This window comes from Mercenaria mercenaria, chromosome 5, assembly GCF_021730395.1.
Source record: "Mercenaria mercenaria strain notata chromosome 5, MADL_Memer_1, whole genome shotgun sequence".
Taxonomy (NCBI): domain Eukaryota; kingdom Metazoa; phylum Mollusca; class Bivalvia; order Venerida; family Veneridae; genus Mercenaria; species Mercenaria mercenaria.
This window is the reverse complement of record NC_069365.1, coordinates 48,063,175-48,082,182: the sequence shown is the minus strand read 5'-3', so window position 1 is coordinate 48,082,182 and position 19,008 is coordinate 48,063,175. Positions and strand designations below refer to the sequence as shown.

At 34.4% G+C, this 19,008-nt stretch overlaps 1 protein-coding gene across 2 annotated transcripts in view; it reads left to right on the top strand.

Annotated features, from left to right (window-relative positions):
• LOC123557126 (uncharacterized) overlaps positions 1-19,008 on the top strand; it is a 120,941-nt gene that overhangs the window by 11,284 nt on the left and 90,649 nt on the right. Inside the window, exon 1 of one of the 2 annotated variants that reach the window (XM_045348399.2) lies at positions 14,394-14,517. The exons of the other annotated variant lie outside the window; for it this stretch is intronic. The gene's annotated coding sequence lies outside the window, so the exon portion shown is untranslated. Of the gene's footprint in view, positions 1-14,393; positions 14,518-19,008 lie in introns of those variants that run through there. 2 annotated transcript variants of the gene reach the window in all.

The window sequence follows — 19,008 nt, the reverse complement described above, 5'->3', positions numbered from 1 at the left end:
CGTTACAAGTCATTAACAAAAGTGATAAGAAAGCAATAAAAGACAAAGCTTTGTAGATCAATCAATACATTTTCATTTTGTCCATATGTATGCCTTGTATTGTATAAGCTTCCACTTTAACTAAATGACAAATGTACCACGTTTTTCATTTAATGTACCAATTAGATATTGTATATGCAGATGAGGAAATAAGCAAAGGAATTTTATTACATTTGAAGTAATACAAAACTTAAAATAAGCATGTTGCAGTAGAGAACTCTATATTCGAACTTAACGCTTTCTGTGTAGCTTTCCATGGGCCTACACATGCACATACATTACTTTTTTTCAAAGATTAACATAACTTGTTTTCAAATGTCTTTCAGAAATATGCATTTTATTGTCTTTTCTACTTCTTCGTCTGATCGACATACATGTATGTAGTACTTATTGGTATCTAAGAGCAGAAGAGAAATATTAATTTCTTTATTTATTGGATCGGTTAACAATTTGCAACATTTTTTAAAATGCACAATTAAGTAAAATGTATATCCAACACACTTTTTAAAGAAAATGATTCTTAGATAATTAGAAATAAAACACTAATTCCTACTTTTCATAATGGAATCCATTGTTATACATACGTGAAATCAAATGCTATATGTATGTATAAATGTATATAGCCTTACATAAATGTAAAATCCAAAGTTACATAAATGTAAAATCCAAAGTTACATATGTGTAAAATCCAGTGCAGTATGATGGCTAGATATTAAAGTCTTAAATGCATAATGTGTGACCTTTAATAATAAAAAATATAAATTATCAATCCGAGTCAATGCTGATAGATGACATCATCACGAGTAAGGATATTTGCACATTTGTATATGTTAGCATTAATGTTTTTCTTGACGTCAGTAAGATTATCTTATTAATCCCCCGCCGTGGCGGAGGGATTATAGGAATGGTCTGCGTCCGTCCTTCCGTCCGTAACACTTTCGTGTCCGCTCTATATCTCCTAAACCCCTTGAAGGATTTTCATCAAACTTGGGTCAAATGATCACCTCATCAAGACGATGTGCAGAACCCATGAGTCAGCCTTGTCGGTTCAAGGTCAAGGTCTCAACTCAAGGTCAAAGGTTTGAGCCTGCCATTTTGTGTCCGCTCTATATCTCCTAAATCCCTTGAAGGAATTTTATAAAACTTTGGTCAAATGATCACCTCATCAAGGCGATGTGCAGAACCCATGAGTCAGCCATGCCAGCTCAAGGTCAATGTCACAACTCAGGGTCAAAGGTTTGAGCCTTCCATTTCGTGTCCGCTCTATATCTCTTAAACCCCTTGAAGGAATTTTATAAAACTTGGGTTAATAATCACCTCATCAAGACGATGTGCAGAACTCATGAGTCAGTCATGCCGGCTCAAGGTCAAGGTCACAACTTAGGGTCAAAGGTTTGAGCCTTCCATTTTGTGTCCGCTCTATATCTCCTAAATCCCTTGAAGGATTTTCATCAAACTTGGGTCAAATGATCACCTCATCAAGGCGATGTGCAGAACTTATGAGTCAGCCATGTTGGCTCAAAGTCAAGGTCACAACTGAAGGTCAAAGGTTTGAGCCTTCCATTTCGTGTCCGCTCTATATCTCCTAAACCCCTTGAAGGAATTTTATAAAACTTGGGTCAAATGATTACCTCATCAGAACGATGTGCAGAAATTATGAGTCAACCATGCCAGCTCAAGGTCAAGGTCACAACTAAGGGTAGAAGGTTTGAGCCTTCCATTTGGTGTCCACTCTGTATCTCCTAAACCCCTTGAAGGATTTTCATTAAACTTGGGTCAAATGATCACCTCATCAAGAACTCATGAGTCAGCCATGTCAACTCAAGGTCAAAGTCACAACTGAAGGTCAAAGGTTTCAGCTCTGCATCTCCTAAACCCCTTGAAGGATTTTCATGAAACTTGGGTCAAATGATCACCTCATCAAGACGTTGTGCAGAATTCATGAGTCAGCCATGTCAGTTCAAGGTCAAGGTCACAGCTAAAATCAAAGGTTTTACCCTTTTATTATCCATAGCAGTGGCGGGGGATTTAGCTGTCGTTCAGACTGCCTTGTTTTAGTATTGTTATCAACTTCACCACTATAGCGTGACTGTATTAGTTTTGCTGTTACGAACAAGTCTTAATTTCTTGTTTGTCATATATGTTATGGCGTACATGGGCCAAAAGTTTGTTTATTTGAATAATATCATTAAATGTACTTTTGTTATTCGTCATTGGCCAGATAGTTTGTCTAATATACTTTCTTCATCGTGCAAGGTAGCCTGTTTAAAGATAAGCAGAAGAAATTAAACGAACACTTGCTACTCATATATACATGAAGAGGTTGGAAACAGTTCGCATATTTAAGAATAAAAGTAACTCTTTTTTTTTCTTTAAATGATTCCCCGCAGTCTTACTGCTGATATTGAAATACTTGCCCCTTACCGCTATGGGTTCATAACGTCATTATTCTTGAACTATGTTTGCATGAAGGTCTGGAAGGTTCAATGTTTGTATTGTTTTACAGATTGTCTGTCTGTCGTTCAGTTTGAATGTCTGTTGTTAAACCATCTAGTTAGCGATGAATAAATAAAAAAAATACATGGTTTCACAATTTGATAAGATGGTCATAATTTGATAGAATGGTCATAATTTGATAGTGTGATTGCCTTTGGTCTAACACTTTATGCTTTAGACTTAAATAAATTAGAAGTTAAGCTCCCCGAGATCTTGAGACTGAAGACATGTTTGTCCAATAAGTAATGAACACCTCGGTCAACAACAAACGAACTTAATAGCTTATGGTCAGTAGATGACCCTATTGTTTGAACAGCTCTTGCCACATCTTTAACTGCGTCATCTGACATGATATTTAAGACTGAGTTGTTTGTTGCTGACCTATATGCTCAATGTAATATCTGTATTCAATAATTCATAGTGTTATTAAATCGAGCTGGCAAAGTACCCTCTTTATCAATACCTATGTTCAGTTACAAAGTCCTTACCTAGACTTTTTCATTGCAAATTATCAATTATTAGTCCCCTACTGGTTGAAAACCAGTTTCGGGGACTATAGGAATGCACTTTTCCGTCATTCCGTCCGTCCGTCCGTCCGTCTGTCCGTGCCCGCGAAATGATGGTTAAGTGACTTCATAACGGTACTTTCTCTTTGATGTCATTCATTCCGTTCTGTTTATGTGACTTTTTTCTTTTTATGTGACTGATAGAACAATAGAGAGAACAATGGGGGTGTCACATAAATACCGTTTCGTTAGAACGTCCGTCCATCCGTCCGTCTGCAATTTCGTGTCCGGTCCATAACTCTGTCATCCATGAAGAGATTTTAATATTACTTGCCACAAATGTTCTCCATGATGAGACAACGTGTCGTGCGCAAAACCCGGACCCCTATCTCAAAGGTCAAGGTCACAATTGGAGGTCAGAGGTCAGTAGTGCTTTTTTCCTGTCTGGTCCATAACTCTCCCATCCATGAAGAGATTTTAATATTACTTGGCAGAAATGTTCCCCATGATGAGATGATGTGTCATGCGCAAATCCCGGACCCCTAGCTCAAAGGTCAAGGTCACAATTGGAGGTCAAAGGTCAACAGGGCTTTTTCCTGTCCGGTCCATAACTCTCCCATCCATGAAGAGATTTTAATATTACTTGGCACAAATGTTCCCCATGAGGAGACGACGTGTCATGCGCAAAACCTGGACCCCTAGCTTAAATGTCTAGGTCACAATTGGAGGTCAAAGGTCAACAAGGCTTTTTTCCTGTCCGGTCCATAACTCTCCCATCTATAAAGGGATTTTAATATTACTTGGCACAAATGTACCTCATAATAAGACAATGTGTCATGCACAACTTTCAGACCCCTAGCTCAAAGGTCAAGGTCACACTTAGCAGTCAAATGTTAACATAGCATGAACAGGGTCTGTTTCGTGTCCGGTCCATAACTCTGACATTCATGAAGGGATTTTAATATCACTTAGCACAAGTGTTCACCATGATGAGACGACGTGTCATGCGCAAATCCCGGACCCCTAGCTTAAAGGTCAAGGTCACAATTGGGGTCAAAGGTCAACAGAGTTTTTTTCCTGTCCCGTCCATAACTCTGCCATCCATGAAGGGATTTTAATATTACTTGGCACAAATGTTCACCATGATGAGACAACATGTCAAGCACAAAGCCCAGATCCTTAGCTCAAAGGTCAAGGTCACAATTGGCGGTCAAAGGTCAATAAGGTGTTTCCCTGTCCGATCCAGAACTCTGTCATCCATCAAGGGATTACAATATTACTTGGCATAAATGTTTCCCATGGTGAGAGGACGTGTCATGCGCAACACCCAGTACCCTAGCTTAAAGGTCAAGGTCACACTTTGAGATCAAAGGTCAAGGGGATTTTTTTCCTGTCTGGTCTATAACTTTGTCATGCAAAGCAGGATTTAGATATCAGTTGGCACAAATATTCCCCTGGATGAGACAACATGTCATGCGCCAGAACCAGGTCCCTAGGTCTAAGGTCAAGGTCATATTTAGAGGTCAAATGTCAAGTTCAAGAATGACTTTGTAAGGAACATTTCTTCTTCATGCATGGAGGGATTTTGATGTAACTGGGACCAAAATGTTCACCACCATGAGGCACCCTTGTTTTTAGAATTACGTCCCTTTGTTTTACTATAAATAGATTTTATTGTAACATTTTTATTACTGGCGGTAGAGAAAAATTGAGACCACTTTTCTGTGGTACAGCATGCATGTTACATCCAATTATTAGGTGTATTTTGACCTATCTCTACCTGGTAAAGAGTTTCTTGTGGACCTGTATTATATAGATTTTTTTTTTTTTGAAGATAAATTTCCCTTTGTTGTTACTATAAATAACTTACATGATAACATTTTTATAATCAGCCAAAAAAATTCAATATGAAAACAACTGTGGGTTTTTATATATGCACATTTTAATCCAAGTGTGTTGTTATAACATATTGTATATGTAGTACAATATTGTTTATACATCATTGACAGATATCAGTTCATTATGTTATACTGCAGTAGAGAAAATTAGGTACCTTCCAGTAGGGGACTTTGTATTGCAGGGCAATACTTCATTCACTTGTTGATATCAGCTACAGCCACTCTGTCAATGACGAAAACTGAATAAATGATGAATAGCTACGGACTTGTCTTGTCTGGTCAAGTTATTCCGATATTTATACTGTGCTATTATGTTCAAGATCAGCTTATGTTATTAGATCAAGTAAGGTTGCGTTTATAGAAGTAGGTTAATCAGATTCAAACGTGAAAGCTACCTGTAACTTTACCCATAGCTGGAGACGATCATAGAGTTTGATTACTAGAACAAGCGGTACGAAATTTAACAGTGTAACAGGATAGTTTAATGTCGGTAACTGCCAAACATGTTTTCATGTTATAAAACTTTAGTAGAGCCTACATAGTCTTTGGTTAGTTAATAAAGTCAAATTAATCATTTATCTATACAGAAATCGTGCCTTATGTTACTGAAAACAATTGCATTGAAATAAATAGGCAAAATTTCTATTAGAATACAGCCGAGCAAAATGACAGTAGACTCGATTTTTCAGTCTGTTTATGAGCGGTTATGAAATTTAAAGCGCAACATCTCAAACGCCTTTTAAAGTGGAATTCTATGCTTTCTGATCAAGCTTTTTTAAACTCTAAATATTCGTGGCATTCTCTTCAGTTAGTGAAAAAAAACCACATAATATTGTATTGATTGAAAAATCAGTATATGGAACAACCAGTTTACGCGAATGTAATAACAAAACAAAATTGAATTCTTATCGAAAGACGATTTGTTATTTTAATGTAACTTCTACCCATAAACAAGCATGTTTGTACAATGTTTCCATTGGTTTATCATTTGTAAGATAATACGACTGGAGGGTGAAAAAGCATCATTTTGTTATGAGAACAATGGAAAGTCATTAATTTGATATCTGGAATCAATGATATGGAACCAAATTAGTATAAAAAGGAACGCGATCCTATATTCAATATCCATTGCAGGATTCTCTGCCTACAACTTCACATTTCTATAACAGATCAATGACAGATCAATGGCTTATAAAGAATGGCATTCAATATAAGCAATGTCTGTCTATGAATAACGCAATAGTTATAAATAGAAGTTGTAAGAATTCAACTCTGTTCCAGTTTTTAACAATTTGCGTTCTACTTTTATTTCAGATAAAATTTGAAAAAGCGAGTTATTATAGGTTATGTCATAATAACACCGTTCTTTTTCGTTTTGTATTTATTATAATTATTAAAAAAATTATGTTGATAGGCAACCAGAAAACAGCATCAAAGTTAAGTCATTAAAAAGCACAGCGACAATGACTGATTGCTTCTCTGTGAACTTTGCCGATGTATCTATTTTTTTCTCCTTTATCAGATCTTTGATCCATTCTCTCATTTTTTTATTGAATTATAGACACGAGTTGCTTACAAATCAGCAAAATATGCAAATGAAACATGTCTGGTATTAATATTGAACAGAACCAGTTGATTAAAGATGAAAACAGAACAAACATTGTATAACGATTCGATTTTTCATATCTGCGATACAACAATTAACAATAAAATCAACTGTAACTACTAATCCTGCACAGGTGCATGTATACTTGAATAGATGATTTTTTTTATAAAGTTGTTGTTTTATTCGTAACCTGTATATTCAATCGCGATTTTTCCTGCTCAAAATATCAAACTGCGTGTGAACCTCGATACATGTATCTCGAACGCGCTTATCTCAAAATTCCGGTTATCTCGAATATATTTTCAAGTCCCGTCTCGAAAAAAAATACACAAATTCTATCTTATGTCGAATTTCAGTTATCTCGGAGTAAAACGCTTGATTCCTTAAAATTCGAGATACTTGCTATTGTACTTGCAATATTAGGTCTATTTCCTATCCCTGTCCAATCATGATTGACGCAAAACGTTAAAGGACAGAATATATATCACATACTATCAAAGTCCAATGTTTCTTCTCTCTTTTAGCCTCTGCCTAATTTATTCAGACCTACATTGCTTTTATTATACTTCTCCTTTCCTCTCTACAGACACATTGGACACATTATAGCAATGCTCATTTATGGGCTAATGTCAAATAGAGACTGGAAACTATCAGAATGTCTAATTAAATACAATTACAAAGTGAACCGAATATACAACTACCATTAACGGGGCACAAAACAATGTCAATATCGTACCATCAATGCTGAAAGGACTACTTCTGATAAAAGCAAAAGTCAATGCTTAATGGAAAAAAACAGACAATCAGCCGGTGTTCGTGTATACAACATAGATATTTTAGAACGGCAATCACAATAAATACCATATATTTCTTTTGTAATTGCGGTTACAATCGGAATAATTTTTTATAACTAAAAACTTATCATTACATTCAAAGCAGATTAAATACATTTCCAAAAATATCTATACTATTTAAATGCTTTAGTTTTGTTTGATTCAATTGTCATGAGATGGTAATTGCTTTTTTATAGTTGAACATATTTTCAAGAAGTTTCCATTTTGCAAGTTTTTGTTGTTGTTGTTGTTGTTTTTCCTTATTCAGCTGATGCCAACATTTTAGTGTTAAATATATTTCTTTGAACTGTTTTATTGTATAAATATGTAAGCTTATCCATAAAACTTTTGTAAAATATGCGATACTTTTTTTCTATTTAAGCTTAAATCATCAATATTGAATAGATCATTATATTACAGACAAATGAACTTGTTAATTGTCTAGTATGATAAAATCAATAACATAAATCCTACGGAAGTGAAAAATGCAACTTATAAACATAATAGCAGACCCTGTTTTAAATGAGTTTATTATATGTTCTAAAAATAACCTAAATTTCATTGGCCGAAACCGCTCATCATTTTTCAAAATATATTTCATGTTTAATGGTTAGTGGGTTTTTCCCATTAAACATGACTTTCTAAAAATAGAATTGAAGTTTCACATAGTTATTGTTACTTTCAAACATTAAATATGTTGCAATAAATATTTGTTCATATAATAAAACAGTTATTGACTCTTGAGCCATTGAATATGATGTGATATTCACCGGAAGAGGGCAATATTGACCTCGGCTATCGCCTCGGTCAATATTGCCTTCTTCCGGTGAATATCACATCATATCCAATGGCTCAAAAGTCAATAACTGTATAATGTTCACGCGGCGTAACAGATTAGTATTATACAGACTACATGGACCCCTCGATCCCGAAGTATTAGAAAATGTAAAAAGACTGAGTCAAAATACGAATTTACGGTTGCTGCAGCAACATGGAACTTGGAGATGGAAGACTATCATAAATATATAACATCACATGAATAATGAGACTTTAATAATAAATAAATTGTAATAGAACACCATTCGGTAAAATAGAACGAAACCACGCAAACTTGTAACAGGCTCGGTTTAATTGGATATGTTCATGACAAGTTATGAAATGTACAATGCCTTCACACACCCTTCCGGTGGCGTAAATAGATTGAACTCTCGGAATATCACAGTAACATTGAATGAACTCCATGATTCTGAAAAAGGACCAAAACAAATTGAGTCTTATATAATGAAAATTTCCAAATGAAATCAGTGCCGTAGCCAGACACAAATTTTAACCGAGGCAATCTAGGGGGATCCGGGGGCATGTCCCCCGGATTTTCCCCAGAACGTCTCTGGTGTGTTCTAAAGCACTCTCAAACTGTTTTATATCGCAGTGAAATCGTCCTTTTAGCCCTATATTTCACAGTTACGTTCATATTTTAAGAAAAAATATATTTATAACAAGGCTAATTGAGGATTTAACCTATTCTAATATGGTCTCGGATACAATCATTTTTGTAATTGAAAGGCAATAAAATCAGAAAACCACCAGTAAAGACATACAACATGCTATTTTTCAGTATACTAGTAGTTTATTAGTTTATAACCAAGGAGTGGGGACTGTGTCCGTGTTGGGGTCGGTGTCAAGTGGTTTCCTACTAGAAAATTTTAAAATAAAGGTATGAAAATCAAATGGTAGCCTCTGGTGCATTTTTGGTCTGAATTTTAAGGTATGGGAGGGGGTCCCTTTCATTCTAGTGGTGGTCAGTGGGTTCTCTTCCTGGAAAATTTTGAAATACAGATACGAAATGGTGGCCTATGGTGCATTGTTTGGTCTAAATGTGAGGTACTGTAGGAGAATCCTCTCAAGTTAGTGGGGTCAGGGGGCTCTTCCCATGGAAGAAATGAAATACAGGTATAAAATGGTGGCCTCTGGTGCCTTTTTTGGTCTCATTTTTAAGGTACGGGAGAGGGTTCACCCTCGTTTTCAGGGGGCTTTTCCCCTGAAATATTTTGAAAATTCAGTACGAAATAGTGGCCTCTGGTGCGTTTTTGGATTTAAATTTGATAATAATAATAAATAATTGGGTTCGACTTTGATGAGTAGCTCACTTCTCAGCAAACTTTGGGGAGAGGGCATGGACAAGGCTATCAATATGGCTGTTAGGATTTCTACTCACCTTGCCTCAATGATGTCATGAGGCAGATTATATTATGTTATATTCTCGTGATATTAATATACTTTTATGAACTTTTATAACTGAAATTTTCATATTAATATACTTTTATGAACTTTTATAACTGAAATTTTCATCAGTGTGAAAGGCCTACTTTTCACTCTTTTTTTTTTTTTTTTTGCTCCTCAAATTCTGATCGAGGCAACTGCCTCGGTTTGCCTCAGTGTGGCTACGGCGCTGGAAATATAGACGACAACTGACCTCTTTAATTAATACTGTTGCAGAGTCCTAAATCGACATTTCTCAAAAAATAAAGAAAGCGTACATTCTTTGTAAACCTCAATTTAATATGCACCCTGTTCATTTGTGATAATCTAACAATTTTGATATCTTAACAGAACAAACCTATACCTCATTAAATTAATGTGTATGGCCAACAGCTGGTTTTATCTATATCACAATTCTTGATTTTCGTACAGATAAACAGATGTCTTAGGACATGCATTGATTATTTGTTAAATCATGGTGACAGCTGGGCGAAACTAACTTTAGAAGATTCATGTCTGTCTGGACGACGAATTAAGCTGTGTGTCCGAGACAAATATGCCTTTAGAAAAATGAAGAATTGATCCTGCTTCATACAATATGACTAATCTTGTGGTTTTTAAAAGTGAAATGATATAACAAAGGAAATCTGTTTTGGTAAATGAAAACAAGTTTGCAAATAATCCCAAAAACATAAAATTCAAAAGATTTCTGAACTCAATCCCCTACATGTTTAAAAAACGTCCCAGTTTATTCGCGGTCGTGAATAGCGCCCTATATTCCAAAAAGTAGCATTACTTTGATCATGTATTCTATACCTGTCTTTCGCAATTCGTAGTTTGACAGATTTTACACATAAGCGTATCTTTTTTCTGAATTTGCATAAAAACAAGAGACATTTAGAGACAAGAATACATTCTTCTGGGTTCCAATTGTGCCGTACGTTTGCTTCGATAACATTTGCCTTTGAACTTGCTGTCAGAAAGTCGCAAAGATATTATTTACGAACTCTTCTATCAGCGCTGATTGTGCAACTGAGGTAGTTCTACTCTATAACAACTTCTGTCGTGATGTCGATTAGCAGGTCTTTATTTATGGTCACGTGTTCATCTTAGATTATTTTCCATTTATATATGTTGTATATAATGGATTTTTCGAGAGTTTGAAACTAAAACAAGGTATTTCCCTATTTTGATTAAAATGTTATTTGATCATTTATTTCATGAATCAGAAGGGACATTTTATATAAGTAAAAAAATTAATCAACTGAAGTTGTTTATTCTATATGGAAATACATTGTATATGCAATTATTCGATTGTGATATGATCGTACTGCAATGCATTTACATTCTGTCACATTGAAATTTAATGTATCCATTTTGGACGGTAATTGTACTAGAAGCTTCATATATTTACGCCTGAACGGAATGTAAATTTTAAATAGACACCGTTTGCAAAAACAAATGTACTCCAAACACAATTTGTTAAGTTCAGCAGTTTATATTTAAGAAAAGCAAAAGGAACCAATATTACCGGTAAAAAAAATCAAATTCGAGAACGATGATTTTGATTGTACATTGTAATAAGAAACATTCTTTCATTTGAGGAGAATAGTCACTGTTACAGATTTCGGTTTAAAGGATGCCTGTTTTGCTGTTTTAGTAAAATAAAAAAAAACAACTATCAAAATGCATCCTTTCCATTTGGCAGGTGTGGAATGTATCATATTTTGAAACAAGTTCTAAATCAAGACTGATCATGCTAATGTAAAAATCAATTTACGAGCTTACTCGGTGTTTAATAAACTTTTAATGAAAACTGTGATTAAAAATAGCCAGTCAGGCTTGTTACTAACCAAACTTTAAACCATATGAAACAGATCTTGAGATATTATATGAATCTGTTGAAAGAGCCCTATTATTTTTACGATGTTGTTATTAAACAAACAACTGGTCAATTATGTTTAATTATAATGTACATATTGGCTGGACTAATTGGAGAATTTAAAAGCCTGACCTAACTGTGAACCACATATTGACAAAGAACTCAACTAATTATTTGCATTCAGTGATATATAATTCAATTATTTTTGGGAAGAAACGATCCTAAAATCAATTTCCGCAGTATTTTACAAGATTCAAAGCATACATTTGTATAACTGCACTTTAGTCAGTGATTACCTTCATTAAACCAACAAAGAAAATACTGAGGCAGCAATTGACTCACCTTATCGGGTCCAATTATCCCTAAATTTATGCAGCGTTAATTATCCCGTTTGATGACAATGAAATAAATAAATCTAATCTTTTACAGTATCGAACGAGAAAATGAGCGTAAGAATGGAATGGTGTAAACCGACGTCTTTGATATATCTGGAAGATATCACATGTGTCAAAGAAGCAATATGTTTGATGTGATGGTACCAGCTGCCAAATATCTATGTTGTTTCTATCATTGTTGGACTTTATTGCACTTATGCGGATTGATCTTGCATTTATCGTGTTTCTCCTGCAAACATTAGTAGTCCATTCCTTTAAAGACATACAGTATCAGTTATTATTTAGGAAAAACTATTTTCAGTGCTGTTGTAGTTCTACGATTAAATGTTTAGACGGTTTTGTTGATTTGTTTCATGTCTTAAAGTAGTTAAAAGGCACTGTGTGACATTTTCCGACGACAAAAAAAAAATAGTTGCAGGATAACCAAATTAATCATACGTTCATACATCAAGTCCGGTAACAAATATTTTATATATTTCACATACTGAATAAATGAGTACAACTTCTTCATGCGCATTATTATGAAATGTTTACGCGGAATTGTTTTGTGTAATAACCCTTTTTTTCTTAGAATAATGTTTAACACCTCTAACTCAGTCCAAAATTTCTTTGTCTCAATTCACCGTTATCCTAAAATAGAGTTTGTATTAGTGTGGGGGTGGGGGGGGGGGGCGTTAGTGGTGTTGCACTTTTTATTACCTTTCATATACAGATTGTTTTAGTTTCCTTGTAGTTCTTCAAACGAATCTTGTTATTTGATTCATAATTTTGTATTTTTGGAAACCGTCAAATTCTTCCACTTTGTCGTTGCTCCTTTACAGAAAATTCCATTTCTGCCTAAATATCTTTTTTTTCACTTTCTGTTACATATTTAAATGACAACAGATACATTTTGTTTTTACTTGGAACTGATTTTGCAAGTTGTCATGGCACCAGTGTTGGTGTTCGGTTGACTGCTGATAGGTAAGATTCGTAAACTGTATCAAAGTTAAGTTCCATAGACAGGAACACTATTCATATGTTTTGTTCATACTGATAAAATATATGAATGTTCTGCGTTAATGTGTTAAACAAATTTTAGATGAATGAAGTCAATCATATTACGTAAACAGACTAATTTCATCTCATGAATATTGTGTCTCGTAATAGGATGTCAGTATTCCATCTCAATATTTTTTTTTGTCATTTCATTAGGTTGTCAAGTTGCATGAAAAAGCTTGTCAAGTGAAGAACTTGCAAGATTTGATATCATGGAAGTCTCAAGGGGCATTAATATCGCCGCTGCTTTTAATTAAATTTACAAATTAGTTTTAGTGAATTACATGTGATAGCATATTGTTTGATAGCTGGCATTAAAAGCTGAAACTGACATATGAGCGTTAGACTGAAAATCTCTCTTGATTTATTTATTTGCACATCATTAAAATATGTCCGGTTTTGTTTTTATTTGTTTTGTTTTTTGGTTTTAACTAGTCCTTTAAAATCGTATGTGGAGATTTATCTAAATATAGGTTTTTGAAAAAATCTGAAACGATATAAGAATTGTACAACAACACAAATTTTACTTCGTTTGCAATCTTAACTTTAGTTTTATTGTTTATGGGCGCTTAGCCAGTTCTAGTGTTGATATGAAGCAGAAACGTCTTGTTATGATTTTATTTAAACAATACACGTACAATCCAATGTGGAAAGATACAAATGTAAAAATCTTTTTATCATAGTTTAGATTTAAAGCTGAAATATCAAATTACGGACAAAGTCAATTTAACCAACGTCTTTTATACTGAAAACCACGTCAGTGTCAAAATGTTATTAATCTAGTGTAAAACCAAAATATAACGAGGCGTAATATTAATCCCATAACGCAAAAAAAAATGTAATAAACTTGCATTTATTTATAACAATCTTGACCTCTCTAAACTGAAGAAAATTATTCATTCTGTTTGATGTATATTTAGAAAGAACACTTAGGTTTTAAACAGATGGATAATGAAACTTGAGACTTAAAACCTAAAAAAAAAATATTCTGCTTCAATTCAAAATGATGACATGATGATTATGAAAAACGAAATGATATACAAAATGACCTCAGCAAGATAAGACATATACCATAAATCACGAAAACCATAAATGTAAAGCAGTGTCCCATTATATCCCGCACATAACCTATTGCTAATATGCGTTGTCCGTAGCACAATCAGCCGTTCCACAAACGTTTCTATGTATAGTTATAGGTTAAGTTCTATGTACGGGTTTTTTTAACTAAAAAGAACGTAAGCAGTCGAGTTCAAATTCTATCACACATTTGTTTCAGTCTCCATGCATAAGAGTCGTCTTACAAATTGTTGTATTTGGCACGGTTCTCCACACTGCAGTAGCCATTTGATCACGCTCCTTTCAGTGAAATGGTTATAATGATACTGTGCGATACTCTCCAATACTTTCAATGGAATATTGATCGCCAGACCATGCTATCACTTTGTCATCATACAATTTAACATGGGCTTCATAGTGTACTGACAGCCACTTATTCATTTAAATCTGAGATTAATTTTCATTTCGCGAAGTTTGATACTGGATATTAGGAATAAGACTTAAGCAAGGTATTTGCCTTTTATATACCTATTAATTCAACAAACTTAACTAGTTCATTTGAAACGTTCACACATTGATAAAACCATCTTATCGCAATTCAGCGTTGTGACAATGCCGAAACCGGTAACAGTTATATTCGAAAAACGGCGATGACTTTTTGATTTCTAAACAAAACTTATTAAATGTGATCATTTACTTTATTAGATGGGTCATTTACTATCCAATAGTCATAGTTTGGATTCAAAATTTGATAAAGAATTGTTAGCGAGATTTTTAATGCGTAGAGCAAAATCATTTAAAATTGATGATTGGTGCGGATGATTAAGTTATTTTTTCTTTTGTTCATGCATAGTGTATAACCCGCCTTTTAATGCAAACATTTAACATAAAGCCTATTCGTGGCTTTATTCAGAGCAGGGTTTAACAGTCTACGTCAAACCGAGCCTGCAACATTTTTACGAGAGTTTTTCCACTTTTTCTATTTTACACATGCATGATCACCAGAAAAATAATTTAATCCTATAATATTAGTATTACGTTTGGTTGTGCACAACATGAATCCAAAACGAACATGTATTTGTCAAAGAATTAAATAACGTAAATATGGCAACCAAATCAATATACTCGAGTGTGTCCATATGGAAATATATGAATTTATTCGATGGTGATATATTCATTGTTTTTATGCATCATATAAAACGAATTACATTTAATAAGATAAGGGAGAATGAAAATATAAGTGTGTTTATGACATCTAGTGCTAGAAATATTTTAAAGGGTCCGAATATTTCTAGATTTGCTGTGTATGTAACAAACATGGTTTGTCCTGTATTTTCAGGCTCTTAACATCCATATGTATTTCACCTTAAAATGAATAATTGAAATAGTTTACTAATCGATTTGATTTTCTGTTTAATAACGTTAATGTTTAAACCAGAATATAGTCTACGAAGGTATATATTTATTGACTTTCCTATATTAGTCTTTTTAGCTCACATGTCACAAAGTGACAAGGTGAGCTTTTGTGATCGCGCAGCGTCCGTTGTCCGTGCGTGCGTGCGTGCGTCCGTAAACTTTTGCTTGTGACCACTCTAGAGGTCACACTTTTCATGGGATCTTTATGAAAGTTGGTCAGAATGTTTATCTTGATGATATCTAGGTCAAGTTGGAAACTGGGTCATGTGCAATCCAAAACTAGGTCAGTAGGTCTAAAAATAGAAAAACCTGGTGACCTCTCTAGAGGCCATACTTTTCAATTGATCTTCATGAAAGTTAGTCAGAATATTCATCTTGATGAAATCTAGGTCAAGTTTGAAACTGAGTCATGTGCCATCAAAACCTAGGTCAGTAGTTCTAAAAATAGGGAAACCTTGTGACCTCTCTAGAGGCCATACTTTTCAATGGATCTTCATGAATTTAAGTTAGATACTTCAACTTGATGATATCTAGGTCAAATTCGAAACTGGGTTACGTGCCTTTAAAAACTAGGTCAGTAGGTCAAATAATAAAAAATCCTTGCGACCTCTCTAGAGGCCATATTTTTCATGGGATCTGTATGAAGGTTGATCAGAATGTTCATCTTGATTAAATCTATGTCATGTTCGAAACTGGGTCAACTGCGGTCAGAAACAACGTCAGCAGATCTAAAAATAAGAAAACCTTGTGACCTCTCTAGAAGCCATACTTTTGAAAGGATCTTCATGAAAATTGGTCAGAATGTTCAACTTGATGATATCTAGGTCAAGGCCGAAACTGGGTCACGCGGCTTTAATAACTAGGTCAGTAGGTCAAATAATAAAATAACCTTGTGGCCTCTCTAGATGCCATTTTTTTCTTGAGATCTGTATGAAAGTTGGTCTGAATGTTCATCTTGATGATATCTAGGTCAATTTCGAAACTGGGTCAACTGCGTCAAAAACTAGGTCAGTAGGTCTAAAAATAGAAAAACCTTGTGACCTCTCTAGAGGCCATATTTTTTATGAAATCTGTATGAAATTTGATCTGAATGTTAATCTTGATGATATCTAGGTCAAGTTTGAAACTGGGTCAACTGCGGTCAAAAACTAGGTCAGTAGGTCTAAAAATAGAAAAACCTTTTGACCTCTGTAGAGGCCATATTTTTCAATGGATCTTCGTGAAAATTGGTCAGAATGTTCATCTTGGTGATATTTAGGTCAGGTTTGAAACTGGGTCACGTGCAGTCAAAAACTAGGTCAGTAGGTATAAAAATAGGAAAACCTTGTGACCTCTAGAGGCCATATTTTTCATGAGATCTTCATGAAAATTGGTGAGAATGATTTCCTTGATGATATCTAGGTCAGGTTCAAAACTGGGTCAAGTGCCTTCAAAAACTAGGTCATTCGGTCAAATAATAGAAAAACCTTGTGACCTCTCTAGAGGCCATATTTTTCAATGGATCTTCATGAAAATTGGTCAGAATTTTATCTTGATGATATCTAGGTCAAGTTCAGAACAACTGGGTCACATGAGCTCAAAAACTAAGTCACTCTGTCAAATAATAGAAAAAAAAACGACGTCATACTCAGTTCAAAACTGGGTCATGTCGGGACAGGTGGGCGATTCAGGACCATCATGGTCCTCTTGTTACAATTCAGTTAACGACAGTGGTAAGAAACCAGTAAAAGAAAAAGCTAAGAAAGCTATGCTGACTAATCCACCCATTTCGTTTCTAAACTGTGTTTTGTTGAAACTTAAGTGATACGACATAAGATGTGAAAATGATTTTTTTTGTATAATGAACTTCACCTGAATGGTTTCTATGTGGATTTTGTTTAAAAAAAATGAGCAAAATAGTTAAGAATATTTACAAAGCTATCAAGGACAAAGGTCAAACAGGAAACTCCTATTTCAGAGACTAACAACCTTGTTGTTTTCTTTTCAAATGTATCAACTTTTTTCTCAACCCTATATCAAGGTGTACATGATTATATTCCAGTTTGATAGTTGTAAAACTAAACCTAGCAATAAAATACGGGTAAGATGTTTACTTATCGTGTTTTATATTCGAGTTTAAACTTTTCTTGCTATAATCTGCAGTTGCCTGCACTTGTTTGCTGATATACTGATTTCATACTTAGTCTAATATTTAATAGTTTCTTGGTATCTATAGCTCCAAAGTTTGTTAACTAATCCCAACATGTAATTAGCCCTGCTCAAATGACAAATTCATACTGAAAATTAATCTACTGACTTTTATGTGCATTTAAACACAACGTCTTCTGTTTACTGTCGTTTGCCAGTTCACTTTGTCTGATGTACCTCCTTCTTCGAATCAGGGTAGCTTAAAGGTACAAAATGATGTGTTCTAACTTACTTAAACAAAACGTAAGCAAATGATTTCCATAGAAGCCGTTTCAGTCATTTTAAAGTAATGCAGCATTTATATTCAGTTGTTTGTAGATTTTAACTACGTTATGTGAAAATCGATGATTGGAGTCACTCGCACCGTACAGATGTTTGTCGGAAACCCTGTTTGGGATGCCGATTCTTTTATGTTTGGAAGTGATTTAGTTTATCCAGTTTTCAGTGGAGTGCTTTGATTACTACTTATATGACCATAGTTCATTTTCTAAATGAATGATGATCTGAATGATAAATGTAAGAGCACGACCTACTTCTGAACCTCATGATGACAAACAGCTCAGCTAAGTATCTGAATTCAATGGATGCAGAGTAATTAGTTTGCGAAGGAAACCTATCCTAAAATCAATATACATGATGATTCGCAGGATTCAAAGCCTTGATTTGCAAGAGGGATGTCCAATCATAATATTATTTGAGCAATATAAACGTGTGTGGTAATGATAAAACAACAGAAATTCCTACACAAGTACCTTGATCTATTTGCAATAAATTCTGAAAATAACATAAAAATGTAATGCTGACTAATCCTTGGTAATGGTAATCGCTGCACGTTATTGTCGTTATTGATATCAGAATTTGATATTTTGTTCACTAAGCAATGAAGGCAGTGGCGCTACTTCCGGATCAACCCTCGTTGCTTATTTGTAAGTAATACGTTTTAATTACAGTCATTACACCAGTTAATATACAGCTACTGATTTACATCATAAGGTTAAATTGCGTTTTCAAGTTGAGTTTATTATCCAGTTAAAAAAAGAAGTGTCGTTGGGGAAGAGTAATAGTTATATTTAGAACTGGATAACTAGATCTGTAAGATATCGCATGTGTCAAAAGCAATAGGAAAAACTTTGTGTCAGCAACTGCCCTGCGTCACTTTTCATTCCTTGACTTTACTGCATTTATGTAGATTTGCCTCTATCGATTATCATGTTACTTTTCAATCCTCCCTAAAGACAAACTTTAGGTACAATTCATGCGGAATGGAAAACATCCAAGTCTTCGCTTAATTGCAGTAACAGATTAAGTCATACATTTTCCCATATATAAGACACTTAATCATACCAGGGAAATTAGCAGCCATTCGTTTACACTTTAGAACAGTAATATATTGCGTT